At 44.3% G+C, this 18,182-nt stretch overlaps 1 protein-coding gene and 1 pseudogene across 5 annotated transcripts in view; one reads left to right on the forward strand and one right to left on the reverse strand.

Annotated features, from left to right (window-relative positions):
- The window catches only part of LOC138676454 (long-chain fatty acid transport protein 2-like), a 264,978-nt gene that overhangs the window by 92,296 nt on the left and 154,500 nt on the right, over nucleotides 1–18,182 (forward strand). The gene's annotated exons all lie outside the window — the stretch shown is intronic.
- LOC138674548 (zinc finger protein 592-like) lies at nucleotides 1,758–6,201 on the reverse strand (annotated as a pseudogene).

The following is an 18,182-nucleotide window of genomic DNA, read 5'->3' on the forward strand; positions in this document are numbered from 1 at the left end:
TTCAATCAGGTTGGAGCCAATCAGGAACTCGGGAAGAGACCATCAGAAACAATACAGGTACTTGCATCTGGGATAGGAAGGAAATGTCCAGCAAGCTGAATAGACCAGAGGGAAGAGTTGCAGCCTGGTGCACAAGAGCCGCTGGTTTCGAATCCTGACAGTACTCCCCCCCCTTCCAGGATGGCTTCAGGATATCTCAGGCACATGCTTCTCTGGATGTCTCTGATGAAAAGCTCTTGTAAGCCTGAGTGCATGAACGTTGCCCTCCGGCTCCCTTGAATTATCTTCTGGTCCGTAACCTCTCCATTGTACCAAATATTGTAGTCTTCCTTTGAATCTTCTAGAGTCCAAAATGTTATACACAATGTACTCTTCTTCACCATGGACTTTTTCTGATGGTGGAAGTGTCTGCGTTCTACCTGGAAACGGGTTCTCACTGAATGGTTTGAGCAAGGATACATGTAACAGTGGGTTAATCAACACATAAGGAGCTCAGTATGTATTAACCCCTGAGTCCAAAAGAAGAGAACCAATGAATTCCCATAAAATGTATTATTTTATTATCAAAAGATTAAAATTCAACAGGTATGATACAAATACAAAAAACACCCAGGGGACCAGAAATACACCCTTACTAATATTTCATGATGGTATATCACCACCTATGACCCCAGAGAAAGGATTCCACAATTACAGAAAAATGATCAATATTACAGACCGTATAAACAAAGCCCAATCCGTCCAACACATGGAATAAAACATTATACATTGCCCTAAACGGGCATACTTATTACTTCCCACAAGTATGAACACAAATAAGGAGCATATATTACCTCACAGTAGCAGTAAGAAATAGAAGGTCCGATATCTGATAATTGTATAGAGCAGTGAATCCGATATGGGTGATTCCGGGTGATTCCGTGCTCCCCTGCCGCCCCGACACGCATTTCGCCCTTGGCTTCTTCCACGCCCCCGGAAGAAGCCAAGGGCGAAACGCTGCTCTATACAATTATCAGATATCGGACCTTCTATTTCTTACTGCTACTGTGAGGTAATATATGCTCCTTATTTGTGTTCATACTTGTGGGAAGTAATAAGTATGCCCGTTTAGGGCAATGTATAATGTTTTATTCCATGTGTTGGACGGATTGGGCTTTGTTTATACGGTCTGTAATATTAATCATTTTTCTGTAATTGTGGAATCCTTTCTCTGGGGTCATAGGTGGTGATATACCATTTTCCGAAATCATGAATGTAAACTGAACACCTCTATCAGAAATTACATTGTCAGGGATTCCATGCAGCCTAAATATCTGCTTGACTTTTTATTCTGTGGCTTGTTCAGTGGTAGGAATCCCATTAGTTGTAATAAAATGGGTCAACTTTGTTAGCCAACCTACCACAACAAGGTTAACAGTCTTTTCTTTAGATGGGGGTAGGTCCACGATAAAATTAATTTAAAATGATCCTCAAGGCCAGATGGAACTGGAAGAAGTTGAAGGAGTGCAAGAAAAGAAGATTGTGGCATCTTGCTCTGTGCACATGTTAAACAGGAGGAAACTTATTTTATCACATTCTTCCTACAATAAGGCCATTAAAAATAACAAAACAGTAGTTCTTGTGTTTTCATGACTTCAGTGTGCCCTACAAGTTTAGAATCATGGACAAGTTTGAAGACTTCAAGTCGAGTAGATTGTGGGACATATATTTGGTGGTTCTGTATCCCAAACCCCTTCTTAAAAGAAAGATCAACGTCTTTAGAAGGATTCCTCCTTAGGGACCACGGCAACCTTTTGAGCCTGCAAGACCACCAAAGAGCAGCTACAGAAGATGATATTTAGAATGAGCAGGTTTAATCAGCTGCCTAGGTGGCACAGATGAAGACAGAGTTGATTTACCTGCTACATCACCAAAAGAGTCCCCTGTACCGGAAAATACTTTATCCAGAGAATTGCGGCTGTCCTGAGAATCCCTAAAAGGCATAAACGAACCAAGCAAGCTGCTGTTTTTGTCGATTGCCTCGGGTTTGCTCAGATCTGGCCTTTTCTGCTTCCATGCAGTCAGATTTCTACTCTTTTTTACGGTATTCATCAAACATACTCAGTTCTGGTTCTGGGGGCTTTCTAAGAGAATCAACCATGAATTCTTCTTCAGGATTGTTTTTGGAAGGCTGTGGAAAGTATGGAGACTCTTCTATTATCTGCTTGTTAACCCCTTTCTGACATCGGACGTACTATCCCGTCCATGTGGGGTGGGCCCCTATGACCATGGACGGGATAGTACGTCCAGCGCGATCGGCGGCGCTCACGGGGGGAGCGCCGCCGATCGCGGCCAGGTGTCAGCTGTTTATCGCAGCTGACATCCGGCACTATGTGCCAGGAGCGGTCACGGACCGCCCCCGGCACATTAACCCCTGGCACACCGCGATCAAAGATGATCGCGATGTGCCGGCGGTGCAGGGAAGCATCGCGCAGGGAGGGGGCTCCCTGCGGGCTTCCCTGAGCCCCCCGCAGCAACGCGATGTGATCGCGTTGCTGCGAGGGTCTTACCTCCCTCCCTCCCTGCTCGAGCCCCGGATCCAAGATGGCCGCGGATCCGGGTCCTGCAGGGAGGGAGGTGGCTTCACAGAGCCTGCTCAGAGCAGGCACTGTGAAGGCTGCAGCGCTGCATGTCAGATCAGTGATCTGACAGAGTGCTGTGCAAACTGTCAGATCACTGATCTGTGATGTCCCCCCCTGGGACAAAGTAAAAAAGTAAAAAAAAAAATTTTCAAACGTGTAAAAAAAAATAAAAAAAAATATTCCAAAATAATGAAAAAAAATATATATATATTATTCCCATAAATACATTTCTTTATCTAAATAAAAAAAACAAAACAATAAAAGTACACATATTTAGTATCGCCGCGTCCATAACGGCCCGACCTATAAAACTGGCCCACTAGTTAACCCCTTCAGTAAACACCGTAAGAAAAAAAAAAAAAAACGAGGCAAAAAACAACGCTTTATTATCATACCGCCGAACAAAAAGTGGAATAACACGCGATCAAAAAGACAGATATAAATAACCATGGTACCGCTGAAAACGTCATCTTGTCCCGCAAAAAACGAGCCCCCATACAGCATCATCAGCAAAAAAATAAAAAAGTTATAGTCCTGAGAATAAAGCGATGCCAAAATAATTATTTTTTCTATAAAATAGTTTTTATCGTATAAAAGCGCCAAAACATAAAAAAATGATATAAATGAGGTGTCGCTGTAATCGTACTGACCCGAAGAATAAAACTGCTTTATCAATTTTACCAAACGCGGAACGGTATAAACGCCTCCCCCAAAAGAAATTCATGAATAGCTGGTTTTTGGTCATTCTGCCTCACAAAAATCGGAATAAAAAGCGATCAAAAAATGTCACGTGCCCGAAAATGTTACCAATAAAAACGTCAACTCGTCCCGCAAAAAACAACACCTCACATGACTCTGTGGACCAAAATATAGAAAAATTATAGCTCTCAAAATGTGGTAACGCAAAAAATATTTTTTGCAATAAAAAGCGTCTTTCAGTGTGTGACGGCTGCCAATCATAAAAATCCGCTAAAAAACCCGCTATAAAAGTAAATCAAACCCCCCTTCATCACCCCCTTAGTTAGGGAAAAATTAAAAAAATGTATTTATTTCCATTTTCCCATTAGGGCTAGGGCTAGGGTTAGGGCTAGGGTTAGGGTTAGGGCTAGGGTTAGGGTTAGGGCTAGGGTTAGGGCTAGGGTTAGGGCTAGGGTTAGGATTAGGGTTAGGGTTAGGGCTAGGGTTAGGGCTAGGGTTAGGATTAGGGTTAGGGCTAGGGTTAGGGCTAGGGTTAGGGCTAGGGTTAGGATTAGGCTTAGGGTTAGGGCTAGGGCTACAGTTTGGGTTGGGGCTAAAGTTACAGTTAGGGTTTAGATTACATTTACAGTTGGGAATAGGTTTGGGATTAGGGTAAGGGGTGTGTCTGGGTTAGAGGTGTGGTTAGGGTTACTGTTGGGATTAGGGTTAGGGGTGTGTTTGGATTAGGGTTTCAGTTATAATTGGGGGGTTTCCACTGTTTAGGCACATCAGGGGCTCTCCAAACGCGATATGGCGTCCGATCTCAATTCCAGCCAATTCTGCGTTGAAAAAGTAAAACAGTGCTTCTTCCCTTCCGAGCTCTCCCGTGTGCCCAAACAGGGGTTTACCCCAACATATGGGGAATCAGCGTACTCAGGACAAATAGGACAACAACTTTTGGGGTCCAATTTCTCCTGTTACCCTTGGGAAAATACAAAACTCGGGGCTAAAACATATTTTTTGTGGGAAAAAAAAAGATTTTTTATTTTCACGGCTCTGCGTTATAAACTGTAGTGAAACACTTGGGGGTTCAAAGTTCTCACAACACATCTAGATTAGTTCCCTGGGGGTCTAGTTTCCAATATGGGGTCACTTGTGGGGGGTTTCTACTGTTTAGGTACATTAGGGGTTCTGCAAACGCAATGTGACGTCTGCAGACGATTCCATCTAAGTCTGCATTCCAAATGGCGCTCCTTTCCTTCCGAGCTCTGCCATGCGCTCAAACGGTGGTTTCCCCCAACATACGGGGTATCAGCGTACTCAGGACAAATTGGACAACAACTTTTGGGGTCCAATTTCTTCTTTTACCCTTGACAAAATAAAAAATTGGGGGCGAAAAGATAATTTTTGTGAAAAAATATGATTTTTTATTTTTACGGTTCTACATTATAAACTTCTGTGAAGCACTTGGTGGGTCAAAGTGCTCACCACACCTCTAGATAAGTTCCTTAGGGGGTCTACTTTCCAAAATGGTGTCACTTGTGGGGGGTTTCAATGTTTAGGCACATCAGTGGCTCTTCAAACGCAACATGGCGTCCATCTCAATTCCAGTCAATTTTGCATTGAAAAGTCAAATGGCACTCCTTCGCTTCCGAGCTCTGCCATGCGCCCAAACAGTGGTTTACCCCCACATGTGGGGTATTGGCATACTCAGGACAAATTGTACAACAATGTTTGGGGTCCATTTTCTCCTGTTACCCTTGGTAAAATAAAACAAATTGGAGCTGAATTAAATTTTTTGTGAAAAAAGTTAAATGTTCATTTTTATTTAAACATTCAAAAAATTCCTGTGAAGCACCAGAAGGGATAATAAACTTCTTGAATATGGTTTTGAGCACCTTGAGGGGTGTAGTTTTTAGAATGGTGTCACACTTGGGTATTTTCTATCATATAGACCCCTCAAAATGACTTCAAATGAGATGTGGTCCCTAAAATAAAATGGTGTTGTAGAAATGAGAAATTGCTGGTCAACTTTTAACCCTTATAACTCCCTAACAAAAAAAAATTTTGGTTCCAAAATTGTGTTGATGTAAAGTAGACATGTGGGAAATGTTACTTATTAAGTATTTTGTGTGACATATCTCTGTGATTTAATTGCATAAAAATTCAAAGTTGGAAAATTGCGAAATTTTCATAATTTTCGCCAAATTTCCGTTTTTTTCACAAATAAACGCAGGTACTATCAAAGAATTTTTACCATTGTCATGAAGTACAATATGTCACGAGAAAACAATGTCAGAATCACCAGGATCCATTGAAGCGTTCCAGAGTTATAACCTCATAAAGGGACAGTGGTCAGAATTGTAAAAATTGGCCCGCTCATTAACGTGCAAACCACCCTTGGGGGTAAAGGGGTTAAGAACAATATCTTTTGAATCTTCTGTCTCAGGGCTAGAAATAGGGTTAAACTTGGTAAAAGTTGGCAAAAGTTCTGCATTGTGCAATACTATTTTTTCTGTGTAGCTCCGTGAGTTTTCTCAGTTGATGAATCCTGGCTCAAATTTTACATAGCCTGATCCAACAGCATGGGGATCAAGGCCCACTTCGGGCCCACAAAAACCCTTCGGCAGTACAGTTGGACTATTGAGATTTTCGTTCTTTTCAGATGCCTCAAATGACTCCTGTCAGCTGCTGTTTTTCACAATATCGCTAACTGCTGGAACACCAGGGAAAGAAACAGACTGGGCCAAAGACAGATTTTCCAACACATTCCTGATGGTTTGAGATGGTTTTCTTATTCATCACTTGTTTCGACAGCTTCCTTGGAATCCAAACTTGAAGCATCAGAGATATCAAAAGCAGCAAGAAGATCGTCAAAGTCTAGAGTCTTCATGTTCCCCATGACTGGAAAGGATCTGGTAGTGCTAATGCACAGCTCTATTTAATGTATATGCCACACTGAAAACCCCGCCCTGTGTATTCTGATCACAGCTACAGCCAAGTCCGCAAGCACACAATCATATCAGGAATTGACCAGATCAGTAGGCTGGGACCTTGAGAAACTACCATGTTCGAGAAAGACTGGGCCTGGGGAAGAGGAGGGGACTAAGTAGTGAAGGGAGGGGAGAGGAGTCTTACTAATAGAGGAGGGAACTTCAGCTGTATCACAGTGGGAGTCAGGAGCTACTGAGCATGCATGTGTGCTGCACAGGGACAGGGAACGTAGTCAGGAATAGCCAGGGGTCAGTACACAGGAGCAGCAATGTAGTTTGCAGGATCAGCAGATGAAAGGAAGCTTGACTAAAGGCTGGTAGCTCAATCTCGCAATGAAGGAAGTACTATGTCAGGTTTAAGTTGGGTGTTCAATCGGGGTGGAGCCAATCAGAAACAACACAGGTACTTGGATCTGGTTTAGGAAGGAAATGTCCAGCGAGCTGAAAAGCTCAGAGGGAAGAATTGCCGCTTGGTCCATCAGAGCCACTGGGTTTGAATCCTGGCACTCCCACCTCCTTATTGTGCATACATGGCTCAATGTAATCAGGCAGTGTTCAAATTAATATGACTTGGAGATCACAGTCACATGCTCAAGAGTTTTGGACAGCTATCTAAGCAATGGCATTCTCTACTGAACCCGAAGACCGGGAAGGCTGTGTGTGTTAACGGTGCAAATCTGGTGTCAGCTCTATGCCAGGGAAACCTTGCACATGTGCCTTGCATGGATCATGGCCTCATCATAGTGGTACAGAAATTTCTCCACCACTAACCTGGCCTGGGGGCGCTGCTCCCAAAAGCATGGAAGCTGAGTGCTCATTTCTGCCGTTCGCACCCCTCAGGTTGTTGACTTGCATCGATGCAGAGGTAGTTGTCCATGCCAGTTAGCAGGTTGATATGCAATGTGCCGACATGGTGGAATTCCACTCTGCACATTTTGCTTCAACTGTGGCAGCAGCAGTGAGCCCAGACGCAGTATGTCTTGTCGTATAGCCTGGCCCAATGCAGTACAGACCTCTGCACCCTTCGAAATGGCCACTAAGATGGTTAGCGCTGATGACACCATCATCAGCATCACTATTCCGGTCATCTATATGCTGGAGCAGACTTTGAATAGCCTGTGGGAGGAGATGGTGATCCCAGAAGAGGAAGCAGAGGAGGCTGCAGAAGGGATAACATTGTCTCTAAGTTCAAGACTGTCGTCACACAGGCGAGTGGCAAGGGAGGGTGGATTACTGAGTGGGGCTGGTGATAACAGACAAACTGTTATCAAAGGTACAAGATCCGAGGAACAAATGGAGGAGGAAGCGGTGATAGGCGAGCAACTGTCAGATGAAGAGGATAATCCTCCCCTCTCTGTTGTTCGGAGTTGGCTGGAGGGGACGGAGGAAACGAGCCTCATTGTTACCCAGCCACCAACACAGCATGGGTTCGGACCTCATGGTAGAGCCCGACATATGAGTGCCTTCTTGCTGCACTATCTGCAACATGATCTCCGTGTAGTTATGTTTAGGAAAAATAATAAAATCAAATTTTGCCTGATGATTCCCGCCCTAGAAAGGAACCCCCCAAATGCTGGAGTATCGAAACATGCTTTTACACAACTTTAAGATAGCTTTTCCCCAAGACAGTAGTGAAGCACACAGTTCTCATCGCAGCTCTACACTTCCAACCTACGTCACGTCAATTCATCAATGCCAAAATATTAGCAGCAGCAGTGGTGGAAGTGGAAGAAGCAATTTCTGTGAGTCCTTTGACTTTTTTTTAGACCAACTCGTGCACCAGCACAAAAGAGTCCAAGTCTTACACGTGGTGAACGAATGGAGAGGATGGTGCAAGATTACCTTTATTGACCAATTCTCCACCTGGCTTCACTTTCTCTCTGATGACATTCCCACCATCATCATGGGTGACTTCAACATCCCCATTGATACCCTTCAGTCAACAGCCTCCAAACTTCTGTCCCTTACCTCATCCTTTGGAGTTACTCAGTGGTCCTCCGCAGCCACCCACACGGACGGACATACATTAGACCTGGCATTCACCCGTCTCTGCTCTCTATCTAACTTCACCACCTCCCCTCTCCCTCTATCCAACCACCATCTGCTCACCTTCTCATCCCTGTCCTCACCGGTCATCCATGTCCAGCAACATGCGCACCCCCACAGAAACCTTGCACACCTAGACACCCACACACTCTCTGACTCCATCCTACCACTGGCATCCATATCCTCACTCCACGACACAGACACTGCCACTGCTTTCTACAATACCACTCTCGCATCAGCTATTGACACGGTTGCACCTCTCATCCATGGCAGAGTGCAACATATCAATAGACAACCTGGCAAAATAACACCAAGAAAAAGCTCCGACAAGTGTCCAGGGTTGAGGAGCAGCGTTGGAAGAAAACACACTCGCAAGATGACTTCACTGTATTCACAAGCAACACTCGCTTTTAAATCTGCTCTCACATCTGCTAAACAGGCCTACTTCACAACCCTCGTATCTTCTCTATCCTACAACCCAAAACAGTTATTCAAAACCTTTAACGCCCTCCTCCGCCCCCACTGTCCCCTCCAACCTCCCTCATATCTGCTGAGGACTTTGCAACACACTTTAAAAATAAGATCGACCAGACAAGGCAAGTCTCATTGTTCAACCACCACAACCCCTTTGTATACCAAACCAATGCCCAAACCCCATAACCTTCCTCTCCAACATCACTGAAGGGGGGCTTAATTGTCTCCTCTCCAAATCGCACCTCACCACCTGTGCGCTCGACCCCATCCCATCCCACCTCCTCCCCAACCTCACCACCACACTTATCCCATCTCTAACCCACCTCTTCAACCTATCACTAACTTCTGGCACCTTCCCTTCTGCTTTCAAATATGCCACAATCACGCCTATCCTTAAAAAGCCAACCCTCGATCCAACTGCTATGTCCAGCTATCGCCCAATATCACTGCTCCCATTTGCTTCCAAACTCCTGGAGCAGCACGTCCATGCTGAACTTTCCTGCCACCTTTCATCTAACTTGCTCTTTAACAATCTACACTCTGGTTTCCGCCCCATCACTCAACTGAGACAGCCCTGACCAAAATCACTAACGACCTACTTACCGCCAAAGCTAATGGACAATACTCTCCTTCTAGACCTGTCCTCTGCTTTCGACAAAGTTGACCGCTGCCTCCTACTACAGATCCTCTCCTCCTTTGGCATCAAAGATCTCACCCTATCCTGGATCTCCTCGTACCTTTCCAACCGCACATTCAGCGTCTCCCACTCCCACACTACCTCCTCATCCCACCCTCTTTCTGTTGGAGTCCCAAAAGGCTCTGTCCTAGGACCCCTACTCTTCTCAATCTATACACTTGGCTTGGGACAACTCATAAAGTTCCATGGATTCCAGTACCAACTCTATGCTGATGACACTCAGATCTACCTCTCTGGCCCAGACGTCACCACTCTGCTGTCCAGAATCCTAGAGTGCCTATCAGCCATATCCTCCTTCTTCTCCTCTCGCTTCCTCAAACTCAATGTGGACAAAACGGAACTCATCATCTTTCCTCCATCCCATAGATTTTCCTTACCTGACCTATCTATCGCAATCAATGACATCAAACATCATGCTTTCCCCCGTACCGGAAGTCCGCTGCCTCGGAGTAACCTTTGACTCTGCCCTGTCCTTCAAACCACACATCCAAGCTCTTTCCACCTCCTGTCGCCTCCAGCTCAAAAATATCTCCAGAATCCGTCCTTTCCTCAACCGTCAATTTACTAAAATGCTTGTGCATGCCATCATCATCTCCCGCCTTGACTACTGCAACATCTTTTTCTGCTGCCTCCCTGCTAACACCCTTGCACCCCTCCAGTCCATCCTTAACTCTGCTGCCCGACTAATTCATCTCTCTCCTCGCTACTCCTCTGCTTCCCCCTCTGCAAATCTCTTCACTGGCTCCCATTCCCTCAGCATATCCAGTTCAAATTACTAATACTGACCTACAAAGCCATCCATAACCTGTCTCCTCCATATATCTCTGAACTAATCTCCCGATATCTTCCCTCACATAATCTTCTGTCCTCCCAAGACCTCCTTCTCTCCTCCACACTTATTCGCTCCTCATCCAATCGCCTCCAAGACTTCTCCCGAATATCCCCCATCCTCTGGAATTCTCTGCCCCAACACATCCGACTATCAACCACATTCGGATCCTTCAGACGGAACCTGAAAACCCATCTCTTCTGGAAAGCCTACAGCCTGCACTGACCCTGCTGCCTCCTCATCACTACCGAAGCTACCGCCTCAGCAACACCGGAGCTCCTGCAACCCTCAACCTACTGTCTCCTTCCCCATAATCCTGTAGAATGTAAGCCCGCAAGGGCAGGGTCCCTGCCCCTCTGTATCAGTATGTCATTGTTAGTTTGTTTACTGTAAATGATATCTGTAACTTATATGTAACCCATTCTCATGTACAGCACCATAGAATCAATGGTGCTATATAAATAAATAATAATAATGATAATAATAATTACCTAGAACTGATTATCAATACCATCAGGGAGGGTTTAAACCCTTTCACATTTTGTCTTCCAAAATGAATGATTGGCCTGAGCTCGCCTTACACGCCTTGGAGATTTTATCGTGCTTAGCACCCAGTGTTCTCTCAGAACGTGTCTTCAGTGCTGCTGATGGTGTCCTGACGGATAAGTGCATCCAGTTGTCCCCTGAAAGTGTATACCACCTAACTTTCATCAAAATGAACAAGTCATGAATCTCCAAGGACTTTTGCACCCCAATCGCAGACTGTACAGACTAGGTGATATTGCATTTTTTAGTATGATGCATTAATGTAACGTAACTGCACTTTGTGATACCTTTAGCGTAGCTTCTGTGGCTGCTGCTGCTGCTGCAGATGATGATGTTAACACAAATTTGTGGAAATGTGCACAGTCATGGTTGGTCTACATCTGCTGGGTTAGCTGTAGTGGAAGACTTCTCAGTCCCAATTATAATATTTCTATTCTCATGACAGCTATTCCACTTTGGTGGTGTCAGGCCCTCATTTTTTAAAATGTGAACACTCCTTGGGTGTCCATCTGCTGGATTGGGTGTAGTGAAAGACCCCTCATAGAATATAATGTAGCCCCCTCTCATAGAAAATAATGCAACCCACTCTCATAGAATATAATGCAGACCTCCTCATAAAATATAATGCAGCACCCCACAAAATATAATGCAACCCCCTCATAAGGTATAATGCAGTCCCCACCATAGAATATAATAAAGCACCCTCATAGGGAATAATGCAGCCCCCTCATATAGTATAATGCAGCCCCTCCACAGAATATAATGCAGCCCCCATAGAATACACTGGTATACTGTAGCCCCCTCATATAGTATGATGTAGCACCCAGAATTTAATGCAGTCCCCTGAGATAATAATGCAGTCCCCCCACAGAATATAATGTAGCCCCATTATAAAGTATAATGCAGCCCCCCTCATAGGGTCTAATGCAGAGGTCTCCAACCTGTACCTCGGGAGCCACATGTGGCTCGCGATCCCATGAATTGTGGCTCGCGGCTGTCTGCCAGCTTGGTGCATTAGGTCCAGATTTAGTAAACTGATATGAAGAGCACATCTCAAAATGGTGAACTTTGTGAGTAGCCCTGTACAGACGAGAAGATTTGGGTACACATCCCAAACGCTGGAGGAAGGATAATACTACTGGTCAGAGGAGGTGCTTGAAGATGGATGTGACTGTGTTAGGAGTGTGTGATGGGAGAATGCTGAATGTGGTGGGGTGTGGTGGGAACCCCTGGAACTTGGTATACTGCTTTGGGGTGATAGGTGTGGAAAAGTTTTGGTTATCATTATACCAGTAATGAGGGCTTAGGTTGCCACTACTGTGAGGGGGGCTGAAGCTGGATGTGGCTCGCGACCCTCTTGCAGAGCTGAATGTGGCTCTCAAGGTCAGAAAGGTTTGGGACTACTGGTCTAATGCATCCCCTCTCCACCTCCATCATCGTCCTTATCACCACCTCCATCATTGCCTTCTCCCCCACCACCACTATCATTCTCCCCTACCACACCTATCATTGCCCTTTCCAACACCTTCATCATTGCTTTCTCCCCCACAACCCCCATCATTGCCCATTTCACCATCTCAATCATTGCCTCCCCCACCACCATCATTGTCCTACCCCACCACCCCATCATTGCCAATCTCCAATACACACACACACAACACCACTCTCTCTCACACACACAGCACTGCACCACATACACACACAGCACCATACCACTCTCTCACTCACACACAAAGCACCGCACCACATACACACACGCAGGCAGGCAGACAGATACACAATACTCACCTCGCCGCAAGTTCACCACAGCACATCCCGGCAGCTTCTTCCTCGTCGGCAACTTTCTGTCTGAAACAGCGCAATGGATGATGATGTCTTCCAGCTGGGCTGTCTCAGACAGGAAGCGTCGGGCAAGAAGCATGATGCCGGGATGTGCTGTGGGGAACTTGCGGAGAGGTGAGTATTGCGTGTCTGTCTGCCTGCCTATGTGTTTGTGTGCGTATGTGTATGTGGTGGTGGGACTTTACATGTGGGCAGCGTTGGCCTCACCCTGCGGCTAACGCTGTCCACTATTAAAGAGAAATGGTATGCACTCCTCTCCACGCCCATGGGGGCATGTGGAAGCGTGAATATTCATTTCTCTTTAGCAGCAGGGACAGGTGTGGCTTCCTGTCACCCACTGCTGCTCCACTGGCACAGGACGGGCCCCCTTGACTCAGGGGTCCCATAGCCACTGGCTGGGGCCCTTGGAGCGGTAGGGGCCGTAGGCAGCTGCTGGCTAGTAAGCCAGAAATTGTCAGTGCCTGGGCCCACCGGAGAATCCTCCAGTTCTCTGATGGGCCAGTATGACCCTGCATGTGGTATCAGGGCTCCCAGTAAAGGGACACTACACCGATCCCTCACCCACCTCATCTTACTGTGATGTTCAATTGAAAGATGTAAATGCGGTCCCAGACCCCAATACCTCATGCCTGGCTGATTTCTTCAGTGTCATGCTGACATCTGTACTGTGGGTGAATTGAGGCCACTTTCCTGGTGTCTGTCCCTCATTTGATGTGTTTTGGCAGAATTTGGGGCTATTATAAGATGTTGTGAATTCGTTTGTTTTTTCCTCCCACTAACATGAATGGCGTTTGGTAATGTTCGGCTAATATTCGATGAATTAATTGGCAAATATTGCAAATTCGGCAAACATAATCCGAACCAAACATTGAAATATTGAGTATTTCTAGTCCCCACACAGTTCAAGTTCCTCAGGTTCTCAGACACATTTGGTTTCTTTCTGGGCGGACCTCCTTTTGGTGTTAATTTTTGGTATGCTTTGTCTGACTATCATAACTATAAATAATAATATATATGATTGTTTATGACACATTGAGATTTATGATATTTACATGTTATTTAATAGTTTTGGTACCTGATATTTTGTTATAAAGACCCATACACTGTTTTTTGCCACTTTTACACTCTTACATTGTCATTTGTTTTAGATTATTTTGCACTAGTAGTTTTTGTCAGCTTTGCTCTTTGCTGTTGTCATCTTTTTAACATTGTCTTCTTGTCATTTTCTATTTACAATTTTATGTATTCATACAAAGCTTGTTATATTTGAAGCACTTTAGACTCTTCTCTCTTGTATGCAATAAGTTGCTTTTTTTTTTAAAGGGAACCTGTCACCCCCAAAATCAAAGGTGAGCTAAGCCCACCAGCATCAGGGGCTTATCTACAGCATTCTGCAATGCTGTAGATAAGCCCCCGATGTATCCTGAAAGATGAGAAAAAGAGGTTAAATTATACTCACCTGGGCGGGCGGTCCGATCTGATGTGTGTCGCGGTCCGGGGCCTCCCATCTTCATAGGATGATGTCCTCTTCTTGTCTTCACACTGCGGCTCCAGCGCAGGCGTACTTTGTCTGCCCTGTTGAGGGCAGAGCAAAGTATTGCAGTGCGCAGGCGCTGGGCCTCTCTGACCTTTCCCGGCACCTGCGCACTGCAGTACTTTGCTCTGCCCTCAACAGGGCAGACAAAGTACACATGTGCCAGAGCCGCAGCGTGAAGACAAGAAGAGGACGTCATCATAAGAAGATAGGAGGCCCCGGACCGGACCGCGACGCCCATCGGACCAGACCGCCCCTGGGTGAGTATAAACTAACCTCTTTTTCTCATCTTTCAGGATACATTGGGGGCTTATCTACAGCATTACAGAATGCTGTAGATAAGCCTCTGATGCTGGTGGGCTTAGCTCACCTTCGATTTTGAGGGTGACAGGTTCCCTTTAACATACAATGCGATTTTTCTTATATGCATGACATCCGTATGACATGTATATGCAATCCGTATGCAATGAGTTTTTACATACAGGAATTCACTATGCTATTTCAAGCTAGTTTTTTCAGTAATAAAACTATCATAGATACAGTTGAAACCAGAAGTTTACATACACTATATAAAAAGACACATATGCATATTGTTCACAATATCTGACAAGAAATCAGAATAAACCTTTCCAATTTTAAGTCAATTAGAAGTACCACAATTTTTAATATTTACCAAATGCCAGAATAACGAGAGAGAACATTTTTAAGGCATTTTTATTACTTACTGCAAAGTCAAAAGTTTGCATACAATAAGATTACTATGGCTTTAAACAATTCTGGACTGCCCATATGATGATGTCATGTGTTTGGAAGCTTCTCTTCTTTTGACAACATCCGAGTTAATTAGAGACACACACCTGTGGATGTATTTTAATGCACATCTGAAACACACTGCTTCTTTGTGTAGCATCATGAGAAAGTCTCAAGAAATCAGCCAAGATATCAGGAAGAGAATTGTGGACTTGCACAAGTATGGGTTATCCTTGGGTGCCATTTCAAGATACCTGAAGGTGCCTTGTTCATCTGTGCAAACAATTATACACAAGTACAAACAAGATGGAAATGTTCAGCCAGTGAAAAGAGTACTGTATCAACATGGGCTGAAAGACCACGATGCCAGGAAGAAGACATTATTCCAAAAGAAACATGAAAAAGCCAGATTAATGTTTGGAAATGGACACAGGAACAAAGACCTTAATTTTGGAGACATGTCCTGTGGTCTGATGAATCTATTATTGAACTGTTTGGGCATAATGACCATCTTTTTTGGAGGAAAAAAGGAAGAAGCTTGGAAGCTTAAGAACACCATCCCAACTTTGAAACATAGGGTTAGCAGCATCATGTTGTGGGGTTATTTTGCTGCAGGAGGGACTGGTGCACTTCACAAAATAGATGGCACTATTAGAAAACATAATATGTGGCAATACTGAAGCAACATCTCAAGACATCAGCCAGGAAGTTAAAGTTTGGATGGAAATGGGTCTTCCAAATGAACAATCACTCAAAGCATACTGCCAAAATGGTAACAAACTGGCTTAAGGATAACAAAGCCAATGTTTTAGAGTGGCCATGACAAAGCCCTGACCTCAATCCAATTGAAAATGTATGGGCAAAGCTGAAAAGGCAGGTGCGAGCAAAGCGACCTACAAACCTCAATCAGTAACACCAGTTTTGTCAGGAAGAGGCCCAAATTCCAACCATCTATTGTGGGAAGCTTGTGGAAGGATAACCCAAATATTTGATCCAAGTTATTCAGTTTAAGGGCAATGGTACCAAATTCCAAGTCAAAATGTATGTAAACTTTTGACTTTGCAGTTGTGCCTGCGGTGAAGTGTGGCAGGCACGGCGATATGCTATATATTCATGTGATTTAGTCATCAGTGCACTTTGTAGTCTGAGGTAACACCTCTTTTTCGCAGGCACACTACGCTAAATAGTGGCTGTCTATTGTCTCTATCATTTAGTCTGCCCTACCATTTCTATTGCTTTCGGTAGGCTCCACCCTCTGATTCCTCCCTCTCCCCTGCCTTCCACACACACTGTCTTACCACACTCAGGTCACTCGGAATGCTCCACCCCTTGGTCCCTCCCTCTCTTCTTTCATATCATACTACCTGTGTCTCCCGGGAGGCTCCACCCCCTGGAACCTCCCTCCTCTCTGCCTCTCCTGTTCCGTCCCATACTACAACTTACTGCATCATTTCTATTGCAGCACACCAGCCGGCCGCATATTCTACGTTAATCTACATTTTAACCTCTTTTTCTATGCCTCCTTTATGGTTCACATTCTTAGTGTGGAACACAGACTGCTATGGTGAACCACACAGCCATGTTCTTCCTGTCCATATGTTACTATGCGACGTCACATCCTGTGACTGTACCCCGCCCCCAGTCCACCCGCCTTTCGTCCCATACAGCATTTAAACACGCCATACCTGGTTAACCTCAGACAAGCGGTGGATACCGAGTATGGAGGACTATTCCCTCACTTCCCATCGGCTCTTTACAGGTAACTTATGCCACATGGACACATACATTATACATGGTGGTCACGACTTCTTGCATACTAGTAGATTTGTCCTTTACAGCCCCTGTTTGCTAAGAGGCCACCTGTGGTTACCGCCCCACCCCCACAGCATACAATTCAAGGTATTGATCTAAATAGGCAACTTATGCGTACACATTTATTACCCCACTAATTGACCTTCTCTATCTGATAGTCATTTTATCTACCTGTATTATTCCACAGTTTTTCTAAAAATCTTTTCTATTTCTCAGCCATAATATGCGGCGGCTTCTTTCCGTAAGTATCTTACATTCCTCATTTCCTCACTATTCACCGTGAGTCACCTAACCCTGATTTCCTCTCACACCACATTAGGCATAACACGTGATCCACTCTCCAGTGAGAAATTGTTGCCATACATAAATAGGCACAGCACAGTACGTGTTCTATCTTTCTATATATCGGCCATAACATCTTTTTCCTATTTTTCCTATTATACACCACATTGAGCAAGGTTATTTAATACGGTACCACTGTTATACCTTGGTCGACGTATTTACTATGCTTACTGGCTTGTACTTTGTTTTTTGTATATACTTTGTTTTGTTTTCTCTTTTGGATGTATTTTAAATTCTGATTTACTTTCTGCTTTACGCTTTATTACTGTAATACTTGTAATATGTAGTCCACCAAATCCTGTGCATATAACCCACTGTTTTTCAAATGAAATTCCAGCGCTTTCATAGCTACATTATGTGGTATGCTTGTATACAAGGATACTACATCGCAGCAAAGCCCCGAAAAATTCCCATGCCAAGTTTTTTGGGAAAATATTTCCAGTACCTACTTTGAATCCTTAATATAACCTGGCATTTTTTTCACCAACGGTCAAATTAGTCCAACCATTCACCAATATGTTCAGTAATAGAACCCACCCCGACACGATGGGTCTAATGGGCGGTATACCTGTGCCCTTGTGGATTTTAGGAAGTCCATACAATATTGGTAATGTGGGAGATGATACATACATGTAGTCTGCTTGCTATTTGTTAATGATACCCAAATTAAGACCTTCAAGCATAACACTTATTTCTAAGTTATATTCACTAGTAGGATTATTCCTCAATTTCTCGCATGTGTCCGTACCTGCAAGATGTTCTTGAATTGCGTGGATGTAATCCTTTTCATTAAGAATAACGATTGATCCTCATTTGTCACTCTTCTTAATTATGACATTCTTCATTTCACTGATTTCTTGTAAAGCTTTTTTTTTATTAAAGGTCAAATTGGAATTTTTGCTCATATTCTGATCGCATTTGCCCTTGAATTTCTTCAGATCCCCCTCGATTATTTCCTGGAATCTCTCCATGCACTCCACTCTCATTTGTACTGGATAAAATAGGGGTTTTTTGTTTT

The sequence above is a fragment of the Ranitomeya imitator genome, chromosome 4, assembly GCF_032444005.1.
Source record: "Ranitomeya imitator isolate aRanImi1 chromosome 4, aRanImi1.pri, whole genome shotgun sequence".
In the NCBI taxonomy this organism is placed as follows: domain Eukaryota; kingdom Metazoa; phylum Chordata; class Amphibia; order Anura; family Dendrobatidae; genus Ranitomeya; species Ranitomeya imitator.